Here is a 17,694-nt window from a genome sequence, read left to right on the forward strand (position 1 = left end):
ATGATCCTGATACCATAGGCAACCCCTCGGGCTCATCATCACACATATAGCTACGCCTTTTAAGGTTGAACGCGCGAAGTATTGTAAATAAGACTGCACAGTTAGAACATCTGCTCCTTTCACGAAGGGCACATGTTGTGGCAATAACAGAAACGTGGTTGCGTAAAAATATATCTGAGGACTGTATTGTACCTTTCGTCTATACAATGTTTAGGAAAGACCAGGACACACGTGGTGGGGGCGTTTGTATCGTAGTTAAAAACCCTTTATCTGCTGTATTGATTCATTGAGATGTTGCTAAAACGTTTTGGTGCAAGATTACATTTCATGGGATTGCCTACATCTTGGAGCAGTGTATCGCGCGTCCTCTAGCTCGCCTGGGTTGCTCAAAGACTTAAACACTTTCCTACGTGCAAATATCAAAGCAGACGTGAGATTAATAATGAATGGCGATTTGAATCTTCATCACATAGATTGGCAAAACCCATGTACTGTTGGCTCCAATTCATCTAGAGTAGAGAAGCTGTTGGAACTTATGTTCATGTACAATCTAAACCAAATTGTACAAGAAGACCCAAGAGTAATGGCCACATCACGGCCATTGCTGGATCTCGTGTTTGTGTCAGATAAAATAGGTGCTTATACTGGTAAATTTGAGAATGGTATCTCTGACCACAAGATGATTATTGTTACAATCACAGTGGGAAAAAGTGTTTCTTTCTGGCCTTACATTCTTGTACGCATTAAATATTATGTATGCGCGGATGATGTTTCCATCGTTGACTACCTGGACCCTGCGTTGGTGACTTTGAAATTTATTTCCATACTAAAACAGTAGAAGAGTTGTGGCAGAACTTTAAGGTACAACACTGCGAGGACAGCTGAATCCCTAAGCGCGTAAAGAAGACAAAGCACCCAAACCCCTGGTTAACCAGTAACGTAAATCATATGACAGTAAAAATAAAAAGGCTACGTAAAATTAGAAATAAATCTATACATGTTTCGCGACCTCGAGCTGAGTTGAAGCAAGCCCTGCAGGATTCTAAAAAAATTCAATGACCCGCTCAACCGCTTCCTCAGAACGTCACCGCCAAAGTTTTGGCGATACTTCAGTGATTGGAAGGAACAGGTACAGGAAATCAGGAAAGATCAGGTTCTGATAAACAACAAAGATATTGTAGAACACTTTAACCACTTCTTTCAGTCCGTATTCACCACGACCGATGATGACGTCGACGTTAGTTCGGAAAGCAGAGTGCATAGCGAAATGAATGACATCATACTTACACAGGGGGGTGTATGTAAGCAGCCATTGAATTTAGAGGCAAAAAAAGCGCACGGGCCAGATTATATACTGACCCAGTTTCTTCAAAAATATGCTGAATGGGTGTCGCGTTACTTGACACTTATATTTCAAAAATCATTGCACACTCATTCTGTACCCCAAGATTGGCGCAGTGCACTAGTTATTCCGGTGTTTAAAGGCGGCAGTCGAACAATAGTGAGTAATTACCGGCCTATATTTTTTACATCCATTTCGCGTAAACTTTTGGAACACATAATAGCTAAGCATATCCCTCGCCATTCAGAAAATAATTCCTTACTTTAGCCATACCAGCATGGATTCAGGACAGGCCTTTTCACTTCCACACAACTCGTAGAGACAATGACTTCGCAATGGCGATTGATGCTAGGGAGCAGATTGACGTACTCGCCATAGGTTTTGCCAAGGCTTTCGACAAGGTGCCACACAAAAAGCTGATTTACAAACTGGAAAGAACCGGCCTTAATGCCACTATGATAAAATGGAGTAAAGCATACTTGACGAATCGCAACCAGTTGGTCAAAATGGATGGTCATGTATCCGGCTCACTGATGTCCCGCAGGGATGTGTCCTGGGCCGCTTTTAGTTTTGGAGCATATTAATGACATTTCTGCTGTGATGCAACCAGATGTACATCTTAAACGTTTCGCGGATGACTGTTTATTTTATTCTACAGTACGAAACACAGCAGACCAACTTAAACTTAACTGTCTAAAGGCGTTAAACGGATGGTGCAAGAAATGCAGAATGAAAATAAATTATTCTAAATCAACATGTACACATATTACCACAAAAAAAGGTGGCCGTCTTTTGTTTCCATATACTATTGGTGGCAAGTCTTTGATAAATACTAGCCAGTTTAAACACCTGGGAATAACGATAACAGAAAACTTATCGTGTAGCATGCATATGGATAATCTTTCTTCAAAGGCATACGGGAGGATATTTTTTCTGCGAAAAAAAATGGAGGTTGGTACATGCGATGTAAGACTCACCGCTTACAAAACATTTGCAAGGCCACTTCTTGACTACGCGTCAGAGGTGTGGAGCCCTCACCAAAGCTATTTGAAGAAACGACTATAGAAAATTCAGCGGTACGCGGTGCAATTTATATGCTCCCGATATCGAAGGATAGATTCAGTCACAGAAATGCTCCGTTTTTCTAAACTGCAGCTGCTAGAAATCCGTCCACAAAAAAATCGATTGAAACTGTTATTCCAAATACTGCAAGGCCAAATAAATATTAGGAAGGAAACGTAAATACTGGCACCTGGCAAACGGAGCTCCAGAACTAACCATAATCGATCTATCCAAGCTTACACCGCTCACCCAGATACGTACATGTACTCCTTCTTTCCCAACGTAATAGAAATGTGGAACAAGGTACCAATGTGTGTTGTGGAACATACTTATCTGTCTCAATTCAAACTATGGATCTGTGCAAGTGCGCCGATTGATTCCGATGTATTCTGTGTTTGTGATTATTGCAGATGATTTTTTTTTGTTTTATATTTCTTCATAACCCTCTATGTAAGAACCCTCGCAAGAGGGTTGACAGTATTCTTGAATAAAAATATATAAAAAGCTACTCCAGCACTTAAAAACCTCTACTATTGGCTTTACGATATCATTCCCGTGCTTAAATACTTGAATGAGTCACATTGAGTGTATAAAAAAGATATGTTGGCCTATGTGAGGTTTAGAAAACAAACGTAAAATTATAGTTGAATCAAAGGTAAAAATTGTTTGGTTGGGGCTGTTCGAGGGTTTTTTCTAGCAAAAGAAACAACATAATTATCATGCACAATTGCTTTGCCTGTCTCTGATCATGCAAGGTAATACAAATTGACATTTTTTTACAAACCTTCTTGTTGTTGAAACTCTGAAGATGATTTCTTTAAATGTGAAGGGTCAAACAGCTATGTCGTCACTATTTGTGCCCGAGGACGTCAGTTTATTCGGATTTTTAAAAATGGAACCTTTTCTAAACAATCCGTAAATTCCTCGCCGACTTCAAACTTGGAAACAATTTGGCAGCTATATAAAAATCCATTGTTTCTTTTTCTGTGTGAACTTAGGTCCTACTTAGACTCAGCAGTTATTTCTCATGCACTGCTCATGCACTGAATGTGAGCAGAATTTTTTTCTATCTTGCGACGACAACCTTGCTTCGATTGTACAGGTTATTCGAATAATGCTGGGATGTGGTAAGCTTGTCTACAACTACATGATCAGTAAGCTTTCTTTGTTTTCATTGAAGGACAAGAGGGTTGTGCTCACGCCCTGTTTAGTGTATCCTGGCCACAACCTAGAACACGCAGAGTTTCTCCACCACTGCGTCGACAAAGAGAGGCTGTTCATGGCGAAAAATCATGAGTGGATTTTTTATGTTGAACATAAATATTATTGTTACACACGAGGTGTTTAATGCAGAACCAGATGAATCTGGTTGATAGGTGCGTTTCGAGCGGTCCCGAGGCAGTTAGGCTCACGTCGTTCTTTCTTCCATGTGGTTGCCTGCGCGGTAGCCGTGGATCACAACAGAGCTCGTGAGATTTCCCCGCTGGCAGACGAAGCCAGTCGGGCGAGTCAGTCATCTCGTGGATTGTAACGCCTCAGACGCGCGACGTGTGTCACTTTAACTTTGGCGTAGCGTCGTCCACTGCTCGTGAGACGCGCACTGCGATAGTTCACGTCGCTGAGGCGCTCCAGAATAACGTAGGGGCCGACGTAGAGGGCGAGAAACTTCTGGCACAAGCCACGCTTCCGCAACGGCGTCAAAAGCCACGCAAAGTCACCAGGATCGAAGTAAACGTGGCAGTGACGCCCGTCATAGCCTATCTTGGACCGGTCCTGCGATGCCAGGGTGCGTAGCCTAGCGAAACGTCGCGCTTCTGCTCGACAGGGGATCTCAATTGATTCGTTGTCATAAGCAAAGTAGGGAAATACGGTGTCGAGGGTGTAGCGCGGCGGCCGAGCATAAAGAAGGAAAAATGGTAGTAACCAGAAGTCTCGTGTCTCGCGGTATGGAAGGCATAGTTAATGAAAGGCAAGATACTGTCCCAATTCTTGTGTGCTGAATCGACGTACATGGACAGCATGTTAACAAGCGTTCTGTTTGTGCGCTCGACCAGACCATTAGTTTGTAGATGGTAGGACGTAGAATGGCGGAACCTACATGAACACAGACGAAGGCTTTCTTCAACAAAGTCCGTGGTAAACTGCCGCCCACGATCACTGGTTACGATGCGAGGAGGTCCATGTCGGAGTATAACGTGAGCCAGCAAGAAGATAGAAACTTCTGTAGCTGTGGCCGATGGCAACGCGGCGGTCTCACAATAGCGGGTAAGGTGATGTACGCAAACGATAACCTAAGGATTGCCCTTGGAGGATCGCGTGAAAGGGCCCAGAAGAGCTATACCAACTTGCTCAAAGGGGATGCTAGAAGGGGGAACTGGTTGAAGCATGCCGTGTGGCGCTTGCGGTGGATGCTTGTATAGCTGGCATTGAGAGGAGCTGGCGACGTACCGTTCGATATCATTCCGCATCTTAGGCAAGTAAAAACGTTCTTGAGCCTGGTAGAGCGTACGTGTGGAACCAAGATTACCGGAAGTTGGGTCACCGTGCATGGGGAATAATACTTGGTTACGAAAGTTCTTGGGGACAACTAAAAGGTAGCGGGCACCGGGGGTCGAATAGCTCTTCTTATACAGCGCGCCACCATCACGTGGGCGAAAGCGACTGCCTGCAGGTGACTCCTGTGCTGCAGCGAAGAGCGGCTGCAAGCTTTCGTCCTTGTGCTGCTCGGATATGACGGTACCCATATCCGGAAATTCTGGGGACACAAAAGCGATGTATTCATCAAAGTTGTTCGCATCACATTCAGTTGTTTGAAGTGGCATCCGAGAGAGACAATCAGCGTCAGCATGTCGCCGGCCAATTTTGTAACAAATAACGAGATCGTATTCCTGTAGACCGAGGGCCCAGCGCGCTAGTCGTCCTGAGGGATCCCGCAGATTCACAAGCCAGCATAGCGAATGATGATATGTTATCACAGTGAATGGGTGCCCGTAGAGATACGAAGGAAACCGTTGCACTGCGAAGATGAGCGCCAGACACTCTTGTTCGGTGACTGTGTAGTTGCGCTCAGAGCGGCTCAAGGATCGGCTCGCGTACGAGATCACGTGCTCGCTGTCGCCAACATACTCAACTAGCTCAGTACCGATGCTTACACCACTGGCATCGGTGTGAATCTCAGTTGGTGATAAAGGATCAAACTGGCGAAGAATTGGTTAAGACGTCAACAGGAACTTCAGCTGGCGAAACGATGAGTCGCAATCTGCAGTCCACTCAAGCGGAACGCCTTTTTGGAGAAGGCGTGTAAGCGGATGTGCCATGACAGCAAACTGGGGAATGAATCGGCGAAAGTAGGAGCACAAGCCCAAAAAACTTCGTAACTGCTTGACAGAGTTGGGTATCTTAAATGCTTCTACAGCCGCAGTCTTTTGCGGATCTGGTCGGCTGCCTTCTTTAGCGACGAGATGTCCTAGCACAAGAGTTTGTCGCTCCTCAAAACGGCATTTTTTAATTGAGCACAAGACCCGCTTTCTCCAAGCAATTCAAGACCAAGTCTAAACGTTTGTTGTGCTCACTAAACGTTCGCCCAAAGATCACAACGTCGTCTAAGTAGCACATGCAAACTTCCCATTTTAAGCCGCGTAATATCGTATCCACGAACCTTTCGAACGTTGCGGGTGCGTTACACAACCCGAAAGGCATCACGTTAAACTCAAATAATTCGTCGGGCGCAAACAAATGCTGTCGTTTCTCTGTCGTCCTTGTGTATAGGAATTTGCCAGTAACCTGACCGTAAATCAACAGAGGAAAAGTAAGATGCCGCGAAGAGACAGTCGATGGTGTCGTCAATTCGTCGGAACGGATATACATTTTTTTTAGTAACGGCGTTTAGGTGACGATAACCAACGCAGAATCACCACGTACGGTCTTTCTTCACCAATATCGCGGAGGCTGCCCAAGGACTAGATGATTCTCGAATGACGCCTTTCCATAGCATTTCTTGGACTTCATCGCTGATTATCTTGCGTTCTGACGGGGACACACGATAGGGTTTGGGGCGGATTGGCTGGGCGGCTCCTGTGTTGATGCGGTGACGAGTTCTGGATGCAGGAATCGATGGCGGGCAGTCGTGCTGCGCAAAGTCTAATACCGAGGTGTGTTTCGTAGGGCCATCAACACTCGACGCTCGTGATCAAAGTGTGATTTATCAATCATGGAAAGTATCTTCGAGCTCCCGGGGCTCGAGACAATGGTTGCTCCTCCATCGGGTGGCTCTGTAAGTACTGCCACCGACAGGGGCGAGTCTTCCTGAAACGTGGCAATCTTTAGGCCTTGAGGTAGCACTGCCGCTTCAGTGGAACAGTTTAGCGCCCACAGCCCCGCAAATCCATTGGTCACTGAGACCACGCAGTGCGGAACTAACATGTTTTTCTTGAAGCAGTTCCGATGTACAGGTTCTACCGCAGCATCGTACGAGATAGGGGTCGGAGATGAAGAGGCGACGGTAACACGCATCGCGGATAAGACGGGCACAACTGTATCATCATACACGCACAATACACTCTCCGGGGAAGCTGCACCTTCAAAGAGCACAGGCGAAACACTGGTGTCGACACTGAGTTCTCCCGTCCGGCAGTCAACATTCGCACCACACAATTGCAAAAAGTCAATCACCAGAATCACGTCATGCGAAAATCGAGGAAGAACAGTAAACACTGCATTAAATACTTTCCCACCCAAAGACACATCCACGTTATACACACCAACCGGGTATAATGATTCACCACTGACTCCACGGAAACTTGTGCACTAGTCCCAACGAAACATAACCTTGCGCCCCAGAAGGCCTTTAAACTCCACACTCATGACCGAGACAGTTGCTCCCGTGTCGACTACAGCCATTGTAGAGACCCCATCAATCAGTGCATGAACATTATTCTTCAGCATGAAAATAGTTGGAGGCAGTTGAGTCGGCGGCGCACATTTTCCAGCGACCTCACCTTCATCGGCCACGCTGGCTAGTTTCCCGGCGGGGGCGACACGAAACGGCGCCGAGGCAACGGTGACGCGAATCGCGGCCGAGGGGAGGGTGATTAGTAGCCTAGGAAGGCTGGTAGTGGCGTCAGAGTACGGTCGGAGGCAGGGGAGCGGTAGCGGTTCCGGGTTCTTTCTTCTCCAAAGTAGGTCTCCTGGGCGGCGCATCGGTCCTCTCGGACGTGGCTTCCTGAAGTGGAGTCTCGTGGCCATTGAGTGCACAGTGTACGACCGATAGACAGCAGAGTCGGCGCTGACGGTCCGTAGTTCGATGGTCGGCGTCGGCTACAGTACCTAGCTATATGGCCAGGCATCCCACAGAAGTAACACACTGCCGAAGGGCGAACTTCAGAATGCGGATTGAAGTATTCTGCCGAAGACATCGGTTGAGGGTGACAAGGCTCTTCCCCTTGAAAGTCGTAGGTAGCGGCTAGTCTTCGTGGACGAAAGTTGCGTGGGCGTGGATCAAAACGTTGAAGGGGCGAATCATTGCGTGGTGGTTCGATCGTACCGTAATGCGGTTCGACTCTGGAGCCGTTAAGATCCGCGACGTTCACCGAGTGGTTCCAAGTAGCCGAAGAGGGTTCCCAAAGAGTGTCTCGGAAAACGGAGGAACTGCAACGTGGCGCCGCATAACGTGCCTGTTCGTCATGCCGCTGGAGCTCCTCGCGGACTATCTGGCGAATGGCGGAAGAAAAGTCTGGCTTCGGAGGACTCATGTCAACACTTGCTACGGTCGTTACCTTCGCCAGCCGTCCAAACTTTCGTGTAATTTGGCGAGTCTTCAGCGCCTCGAAAGTACAGCAGTGCCGTATCAGTTGTGATACAGTATTCAAGTTCTCTTTACCAATGAAGAAGTTTTACACATCTTCCGCTATTCCTTTTACGACGTCCTCCACTTTATCTTCCTCTGTCACTTGAGGGTTGACGGTTCGGAACAGCTTCAAAATTTCTTCAATATAGGTAGTGCAAGTGTCGCCGGGTACCTGAGCTCTCTGGGCTAATCTGTTCTTGATCTCCTCAACGAAGCGTGTCCGTGTAGTTAGCATGTCCGCGTGGTTGTCATACCACACTATCACCATGCCGGCCAAGAAGAAAATAACGTTCCTAAGCTGACTGGCAGCGTTCCAGTTATTGTACTGGCTTATCCACATCTTCCTCTGCCTTTGCCGAGAACGTGCGTGGCTCTCGGTAGCGCTGGATAGGGACTGGGCTCGCCAAGACACTCCTGGTGAGGGTATTTTGCTTTGTGGCCTTGATTGAGCACGACGGCGAAAGTCCGACGAGGCGACTGTTTCGGCGTAGTTCTTGTGCTGATGGCTCCGTTGTAGGTCGTGGGTGTTTCCCCGCACCTCCACCAAATGTTACACAAGAGGTGTTAATTGCAGAACGAGATGAATCTGGTTGCTAGGCGCGTTTCGAGCGGTCCCCGCGCAGCTTGGCGCACGTTATTCTCTGCTTTTTTCCACCTGGTTGTCTGCGCGGCAGCCGTGGATCATAACAGAGCTAGTCTACATAGAACAAATCGTCAGAATCACAGCAGTTTTGAGATATTAATTCCGGAACTTTGCGGACAAATGCATTGGCATTCAGTTACAATTGTGCTTCAATGCATAAAACGACTTTTCGTTAGGAAAGTAAGTGGCACGACAGTGCATTTTTAGGCAAGTTTGACTGTGCATATCTCATAAACGGTGTCACCCACACAATTATCTTGAAGTGGATATGCCTTGGAGCCCGATCCGCTAGAATTGGCAAAGTGCAATATGTTCCATAACGCGATTAGTTAAAAACTTAAATAGAGAATTTTTGTTAATTATTCGATTACCGATTTCAATTTTTGTGCTAGTAATGTCCACCTCTTCGAGTACACTACCTCATCGATTTGAATAGTGCAATCTGCCACAGACAGCTTTTCTTTTCTTTTACATTTAAAAATGTACGCCCTGTATATCATACCGCAGTAAAATATACCGTGATCCCTTGAATTGCTGTCATCCATTGCAAACTACTGTTAACTGCTGTCATACTTTGCAAATGAGGTTTGCGCTTTGACTGCCCTAGTATGAAATACAATAAAGTTTATTCACATTTTGCTTTGATATCATAACATATGTCTCATTTGCATAATTCGCTAATAACGCTTTGCATTTTTGTACCAATTCAGCAGATTTTTTTTGTGTGTGTACCTTGAGTGAATCAGAACACAAATACCAACGTCGTATAGTATACGTGCTTGGGTCCTGGGGAACGAAATGTGATGTTCTTATATATATATATATATATATATATATATATATATATATATATATATATATATATATATATATATATATATATATATATATATATATATATCATCAGAAGCCAACAAAGATACCAAGTAGAACACCAGGGAAATCACTTCTGCTTATTGAACTACAGAAATGATGAAGTTATGGAATTGAAAGTGGATGAAAAACTTGCCGCAAGTGGTGGACTATCCCACGTCCTCGCATTACGCGTCCGATGTTTTACCATTTGAGCTACCACCGTTTTCCCCTCCACTTTCTATGGCATATATGACGTGTTAAAACTACAACAAACCCTGGTAGTGTTCACCAGCGCCACCACTCACAAACCTCTGTGGCAGATGCGGAACATCCTTTCTGCCACAGCCGTCACGAGTACGTGATATTTTCTGCGAAGGCAACTGGTCAATACGCCCACACGTACTACCTGAAGGCATCAATGCTGCCGGATTCGAGATGCACGCTATGCACTCTAAAAAAGTTTACACCCTTTGGGGTGTATATTTGCCACACAACAATAAACGTCATCTGTCTTACCCGCATCTCCTTTCTTGAAAACACTGCACTCGTTACTTTCCTATCGAGAATGCTCTGTCATGCTGACAACATGCATGCCGTTGGTGACTTGGAAGTGCCGGGTTCGCAGCGCTAAAGAAACGAAATGCGGGCAAGACAGATGACGATTATTGTTGTGTGGCAAATATACACCCCAAAGGCTGCCACTGTCTTTAGCGTGTGTAATCAACTCGAAGAAAGGGGGTGAACCGAGGTACCCGATTTTATTATTCATATCATAACAAGCCAACAAACAAAGACACTATGGGCAACACCGGGAAAATCACTGGTACTTTCTTTTATTGCAGGCACTTCACCAATAACAATAATACCAGGTTTGCACGTAACTCCAATTTTCTACTACCTATGGTTCTTTCTAACAATGCAAAAATGAAATCATTATTTGCTGTTGTAAAACTGTGGTATGCTTTACCTATGAGCATTAAATCTTCATCCTTTCATACACTTCGTCATGCCCTTAAGCTATTCTATATGTATAAGTAAGTTTACGTCATTCATTGCACTATATTTGCCATTAATATGTATTGTATATGCACTATAGGCTTTAATACAGACCATTTGTTTTCGTTATTTTTATTTTTCTATGTTGTATTTTCACGATTGTGTTGTTTCTTTTAGTTAGCTAGCTCGTCTTTAGTACATCTTTCCTTTGTTATTAATAACCGAGGGTCCCATTGCAGTCTTTGATTTTGGGACCCTCGTCTGTATATGGTCTCTTACTAATTCATTGTATTTAAAGAATAATAAATGGGCGACTTCAATGCCAGGGTAGGCAAGAAGCAGGCTGGAGACAAGTCAGTGGGGGAATATGGCATAGGCTCTAGGAATAGCAGAGGAGAATTATTAGTAGAGTTTGCAGAACAGAATAATATGCGGATAATGAACACCTTTTTCCGCAAGCGGGTTAGTCGAAAGTGGACGTGGAGGAGCCCGAATGGTGAGACTAGAAATGAAATCGACTTCATACTCTGCGCGAACCCTGGCATCATACAAGATGTAGACGTGCTCGGCAAGGTACGCTGCAGTGACCATAGAATGGTAAGAACTCGAATTAGCCTAGACTTGAGGAGGGAACGGAAGAAACTGGTACACAAGAAGCCAATCAATGAGTTAGCGGTAAGAGGGAAACTAGAGGAATTCCGGATCAAGCTACAGAACAGGTACTCGGCTTTAACTCAGGAAGAGGACCTTAGTGTTGCAGCAATGCACGACAATCTCATGGGCATCATTAAGGAGTGCGCAATAGAAGTGGGTGGTAACGCCGTTATACAGGAAACCAGTAAGCTATCGCAGGAGACGAAAGATCTGATCAAGAAACGCCAATGTATGAAAGCCTCTAACCCTACAGCTAGAATAGAACTGGCAGAACTTTCTAAGTTAATCAACAAGCGTAAGACAGCGGACATCAGAAACTATAATATGGATAGAATTGAACAGGCTCTCAGGAACCGAGGAAGCCTAAAAACAGTGAAGAAGAAACTAGGAATAGGCAAGAATCAGACGTGTGCGTTAAGAGACAAAGCCGGCAATATCGTTACCAATATGGATGAGATAGTTCAAGTGGCTGAGGAGTTCTATAGAGATTTATACAGTACCAGTGGTACCCACGACGATAGTGGAAGAGAGAATAGCCTAGAGGAATTCGAAATCCCACAGGTAACGCCAGACGAAGTAAAGAAAGCCTTAGGAGCTATGCAAAGGGGGAAGGCGGCTGGGGAGGATCAGGTAACAGCAGATTTGTTGAAGGATGGTGGTCAGATTGTTCTAGAGAAACTGGCCACCCTGTATACGCAATGCCTCATAACCTCGAGCGTACCGGAATCTTGGAAGAACGCTAACATAATCCTAATCCATAAGAAAGGGGACGCCAAAGACTTGAAAAATTATAGACCGATCAGCTTACTGTCCGTTGCCTACAAAGTATTTACTAAGGTAATCGCAAATAGAATCAGGAACACCTTAGACTTCTGTCAACCAAAGGACCAGGCAGGATTCCGTAAAGGCTACTCAACAATAGACCATATTCACACTGTCAATCAAGTGATAGAGAAATGTGCAGAATATAACCAACCCTTATATATAGCTTTCATTGATTACGAGAAAGCGTTCGATTCAGTCGAAACCTCAGCAGTCATGGAGGCATTACGGAATCAGGGTGTAGATGAGCCATATGTAAACATACTGGAAGATATCTATAGCGGCTCCACAGCCACCGTAGTCCTCCACAAAGAAAGTAACAAAATCCCTATAAAGAAAGGCGTCAGACAGGGAGATACGATATCTCCAATGCTATTCACAGCATGTTTACAGGAGGTATTCAGAGGCCTGGAGTGGGAAGAATTGGGGATAAAAGTTGATGGAGAATACCTTAGCAACTTGCGATTCGCTGATGATATTGCCTTGCTTAGTAACTCAGGAGACCAATTGCAATGCATGCTCACTGACCTGGAGAGGCAAAGCAGAAGGGTGGGTCTGAAAATTAATTTGCAGAAAACTAAAGTATTGTTTAACAGTCTCGGAAGAGAACAGCAGTTTACGATAGGTAGCGAAGCACTGGAAGTGGTAAGGGAATACATCTACTTAGGGCAGGTAGTGACCACGGATCCGGATCATGAGACTGAAATAACCAGAAGAATAAGAATGGGCTGGGGTGCGTTTGGCAGGCATTCTCAAATCATGAACAGCAGGTTGCCACTATCCCTCAAAAGGAAAGTGTATAACAGCTGTGTGTTACCAGTACTCACATATGGGGCAGAAACCTGGAGGCTTACGAAAAGGGTTCTGCTGAAATTGAGGACGACGCAACGAGCTATGGAAAGAAGAATGATGGGTGTAACGTTAAGGGATAAGAAAAGAGCAGATTGGGTGAGGCAACAAACGCGGGTAAACGACATCTTAGTTGTAATCAAGAAAAAGAAATGGGCATGGGCAGGACATGTAATGAGGAGGGAAGATAACCGATGGTCATTAAGGGTTACGGACTGGATTCCAAGGGAAGGGAAGCGTAGCAGGGGGCGGCAGAAAGTTAGGTGGGCGGATGAAATTAAGATTTTTGCAGGGACAACATGGCCACAATTAGTACATGACCGGGGTAGTTGGAGAAGTATGGGAGAGGCCTTTGCCCTGCAGTGGGCGTAACTAGGCTGATGATGATGATGATGATGAAACTGAAATTGCAGTTGAGGCTGAAGCTTACTAATTGAATGAAAGAAATAAATTTATGGAAGTGAAAGTGGATGGAAAACACTTGCCGCAGGTGGGGAAAGATACCACGTCAACGCATTACGCGTGCGATGCTCTACCAATTGAGCTACTGCCGGTGCCCTTTTCCCGTCCATTTTCCGTCATATTCATCTGTTCCTACTAGAGCTAACCCTGGGACTGTTAGCCAGCGCCACCACTCACAAAACTTGGCGGCGGATGTGGAACAACCTTTCTGCCACAAGCACCATGAGTACATCATCTCTTTGGTGAAGGCCACTGGTCAATAAACCCACACGTGCTACCTGAAGGCATCAATGTTGCCGGATTCGAGACGCACGTTATCTAATGAACGAGAAGAAAGGGCGTTAACCATGGGGCCCGATTTTATTATTCATATCATGAGAAGCCAACAAACAAGGACACCATGGACAACATCGGGGAAATCACTTGTACCTACTAATTGAATTAAAGAAATGATAACTTTATTGAATTGAAAGTGGAGAAAAACACCATTAATATTTATTTAGCTTTTGTGATGGTGACCTTGAAATTTACCTCCTGCAGTGCACAACTTCTGCAAGCTTGGAGTGACGCCTGTCGCCGGCAAAAGATGCCGAGAGCGAGTGGAGCTATACCAATCCAGGTACAACCAAATTAGGAAGGCCCACAAAGCTTCAAGAAGACCCTCCCTCACCAGATCAGGAATTGGCCTCCCTGGTGCAGTATTCGGCAACCCCCTCCCAAATGGCTAACTCAATTACCCAATGGCCCTCAGTCCCCAGCAGCTGCGGAGCACCTGACCAAGGCGGCGGTCAGACCTCTAACGAAGCAGAGGGTGCTAAGAATCTCTGGATCCGGGCAGGCCGCCAATGGAAACTCACCCTTGCAACGTTCAACACTCGAACCCTCTGGAGTGAGGCTAGCTTAGCCATTTCATTTTTTGACATTTTGTGGGATATCAGACATTTCAGACAGACAGACATTTTTGGGGACATCATCGGCCTTAGTGAGGTTAGAAGAACTGGTGAGGCTTATACATTGCTGAATAACGGACATGTCCTCTCCTATACGGGGTAGGATTGATAATCCATCAGCACATAGCGGGTAACATTGACGAATTGTACAGCATGAATGAGAGGGTAGCTGTAGTCGTAATCCTAGTCGTAAATGTAGTCGTAAGTTAATAAGAGGTATACATTAAAGCTAGTACAAGCCTACGCTCCAACATCCAGTCACGACGATGAGGACGTAGATCAGTTTTATGAAGATGTTGAATTAGCGATGAGAAAAGTGCGAACTCAATATACAGTAGAAATGGGCGAATTTAATGCAAAAGTGTGGGAAAAGCAGGCTGGTGGACAAGCAATCGGCATCTACGGCGTCGATTCTGGGAATGCTAGAGGAGAGATGCTGGCAGAATTCGCAGAAAGGAATAAGCTTCAAATAATGAACACCTCCTTCAGGAGACCTAGCAAGAGAAAGTGCACCTGGAAAAGCCCTAATGGTGAAAGAAGAAATGAGATTGCCTTCATACTTTCCGCTGATCGCAGCATAATGCAGGATGTAGAAGTGATGGGTAGGGTAAAGTGCAGTGATCATAGGTAAATGAGAGCTAAGACTCACCTCAATTTGAAGAGAGAAAGAGCTACATTGGTCAAGAAGAAACAGGTCAACCTAAAGGCAGTAACGGTAAAACCCGACAAATTCAGGCTGGTACTTGCAAACAAATATGCAGCCTTAGAACAGAAAAATAATGATGGCATAGAGCTAATGAATGAAACCGTAACTAGGGTGGCTTCAGAGGCAGCAAGTGAAGTGGGAGGCAAGGCACCGCGGCAACCAGTAGGCAAGGCCTCCCTAGAAAACTGGGACCCAATGAAGAAACGACAAAAAATGAAAGTGCCTTACTAAAGAGATAGGACATAATTCACGGAACTGTCAAAACTGATCAACAACGCGAAAATAAGGGATATTCGAAACTATAATGTGAGAAAGAGTGGGGAAGCCGTAAAAAATGGATGCAGCCTCAAATCGGTGAGAAAGGAACTTGGCATAGGACAAACCGAAATGTTTGTACTGAAAGATAAGCACTATAATATCATCAGCCATCCCGAACATATAGTAAAGGCAGCGGAAGAATTCTATACTGACTTGCACAATACCCAGAGGAGTCAGGATACCTCAGTTAGAAACAGTAATGAACAGTATATAGGAACTGCTCCTATAACTAGCGATGAGGTTGGAAGGGCCTTGTAAGACACTAAACGAGGAAGAGCGGCAGGAGAAGATGCAATAACAGTCGATTTAATCAAAGATGGAGACATAATGCTTGAAAAACTGGCGGCTCATTATACGAAGCGTCTATCGACTGCAAGGGTCCCAGAAAACTGGAAGAATGCAAACATTATACTAATCCACAAAAAGGGAGTCATTAAAGAACTGAAAAACTATAGGCCCATTACCTTACTCCCAGTATTATATAAAATATTTGTCAAAATAATCCTCAATAGAATAAGGGCAACACTGGACTTTAATCAACCAAGGGAACAGGCAGGCTTCAGGAAGGGATGCTCTACAATGGATCACATCCATATCATCAATCAGGTCATCGAGAAATCCGCAGAGTACAATAAGCCTCTCGATGGCTGTCATAGATTACGATAAGGCATTTGATTCAGCAGAGATACCACCAGTCATAGAGACATTACGTAATCAAGGAGTACAGAACGTTTATGTAAATGCCTTGGAGAATATTTACAGGGGTTCTACAGCTATGTTAATTCTACACAAGAAAAGCAGGAAGATAGCTATAAAGAAAGGGGTCAGACAGGGAGACGCAATCTCTCCAATGCAATTCACTGCGTGCTTGGAAGAAGTTTTCAAGCTATTAAACTGGGAAGGCTTAGGAGTAAAGATCGAAGGCGAATATCTCAGCAACCTTCGGTTTGCCGATGACATTGTTCTATTCAGCAACAATGCACACGAATTACGACAAATTATTGAGGACCTTAACAGCGAGGATGTAAGAGTGTGATTGAAGATTAATATGCAGAAGACAAAGATAATAATAAATAGCCGGGCAAAGGAACAAGAGTTCAGCATCGCCAGTCGGCCTCTAGATTGTGTGATGGAGTACGTTTACCTAGGCCAATTAATCACAGGCAACCCTGATCATGAGATGGAAATTCACAGAAGAATAAAAATGTATTGCATCGCATACGGCAGACATTCCCAGATCCTCACTGGAAGCTTACCAGTATCATTGAAAATGAAGGTTTGCAATGAGTGCATTTTCCCAGTGCTGACATATGGGGCAGAGACTTGGAAACTGGCAAAGAAGCTTGACAACGAGTTAAGGACCGCGCAAAGAGCGATGGAATGGAGATCGATAACATAGCGTTAATGGACATAAAGAGAACGGTTTAGATCAGAGAGCGAACGGGTATAGATGATATTATAATTGACATCAAGAGGAAAAAAGGGAGTTGCGCAGGTCATGTAATGCGCCGGTTAGATAACCGTTGGACCATTAGGGTTACAGAATGGATACCAAGAGAAGGAAAACGCAATCGAGGACGAAAAAAGACTAGGTAAAGCGATGAAATTAGAAAATTCGCGGGTGCTAGTTGGAACCGGTTGGCGCAGGAAAGGGGTAATTGGAGATCGCAGGGAGAGGCCTTCGTCCTGCAGTGGGGATATAACAGGCTGATGATGATGATATTGAAAAACACTTGCTGCAGGTGGGGCAAGATCCCACGTCTTCGCATTACGCGTGCGATGCTCTACCAATTGAGCTACTGCAGCGCTGTTTTGCCATCCGTTTTCCGTGATATGTGTTCCTACTAGAACTAACCCTGGTAGTGTTAGCCAGCGCCACCACTCACAAACCTTGGCGGCGGTTGTGGTACATCCTTTCTGCCGCAGGCGTCACGAGTACGTGATCCTCTTGGGTGCAGGCAACTGTTCAGTAAAGCCACACGTGCTACCTGAAGGCATCAAGGTTGCCGGATTCGAGAGGCACGTCATGTAATGAACGAGAAGAATGGGGGTAACCGAGGGGCCCGATTTTATTACTCATATCATAAGAAGCCAACAAACAAGGACACCAAGGACAACATCTGGGAAATCACTTGTACGTACTAATTGAATTAAAGAAATGATAAATTGGTGGAATTGAAAGTGTATGAA

The 17,694-nt window shown here is 45.1% G+C and overlaps 1 protein-coding gene, 1 non-coding gene and 1 pseudogene across 2 annotated transcripts in view; 1 reads left to right on the plus strand and 2 right to left on the minus strand.

Moving 5' to 3' along the window:
• The window catches only part of LOC142566228 (growth hormone secretagogue receptor type 1-like), a 214,779-nt gene that overhangs the window by 181,573 nt on the left and 15,512 nt on the right, over positions 1-17,694 (minus strand). The gene's annotated exons all lie outside the window — the stretch shown is intronic.
• The window catches only part of LOC142566188 (uncharacterized), an 88,561-nt pseudogene that overhangs the window by 69,341 nt on the left and 1,526 nt on the right, over positions 1-17,694 (plus strand).
• On the minus strand, positions 17,239-17,310 carry TRNAT-CGU (transfer RNA threonine (anticodon CGU)). The gene has a single exon. It is a non-coding gene; the product is annotated as a tRNA-Thr (tRNA).

This window comes from Dermacentor variabilis, unplaced genomic scaffold (genome assembly GCF_050947875.1).
Source record: "Dermacentor variabilis isolate Ectoservices unplaced genomic scaffold, ASM5094787v1 scaffold_12, whole genome shotgun sequence".
Classification (NCBI taxonomy): domain Eukaryota; kingdom Metazoa; phylum Arthropoda; class Arachnida; order Ixodida; family Ixodidae; genus Dermacentor; species Dermacentor variabilis.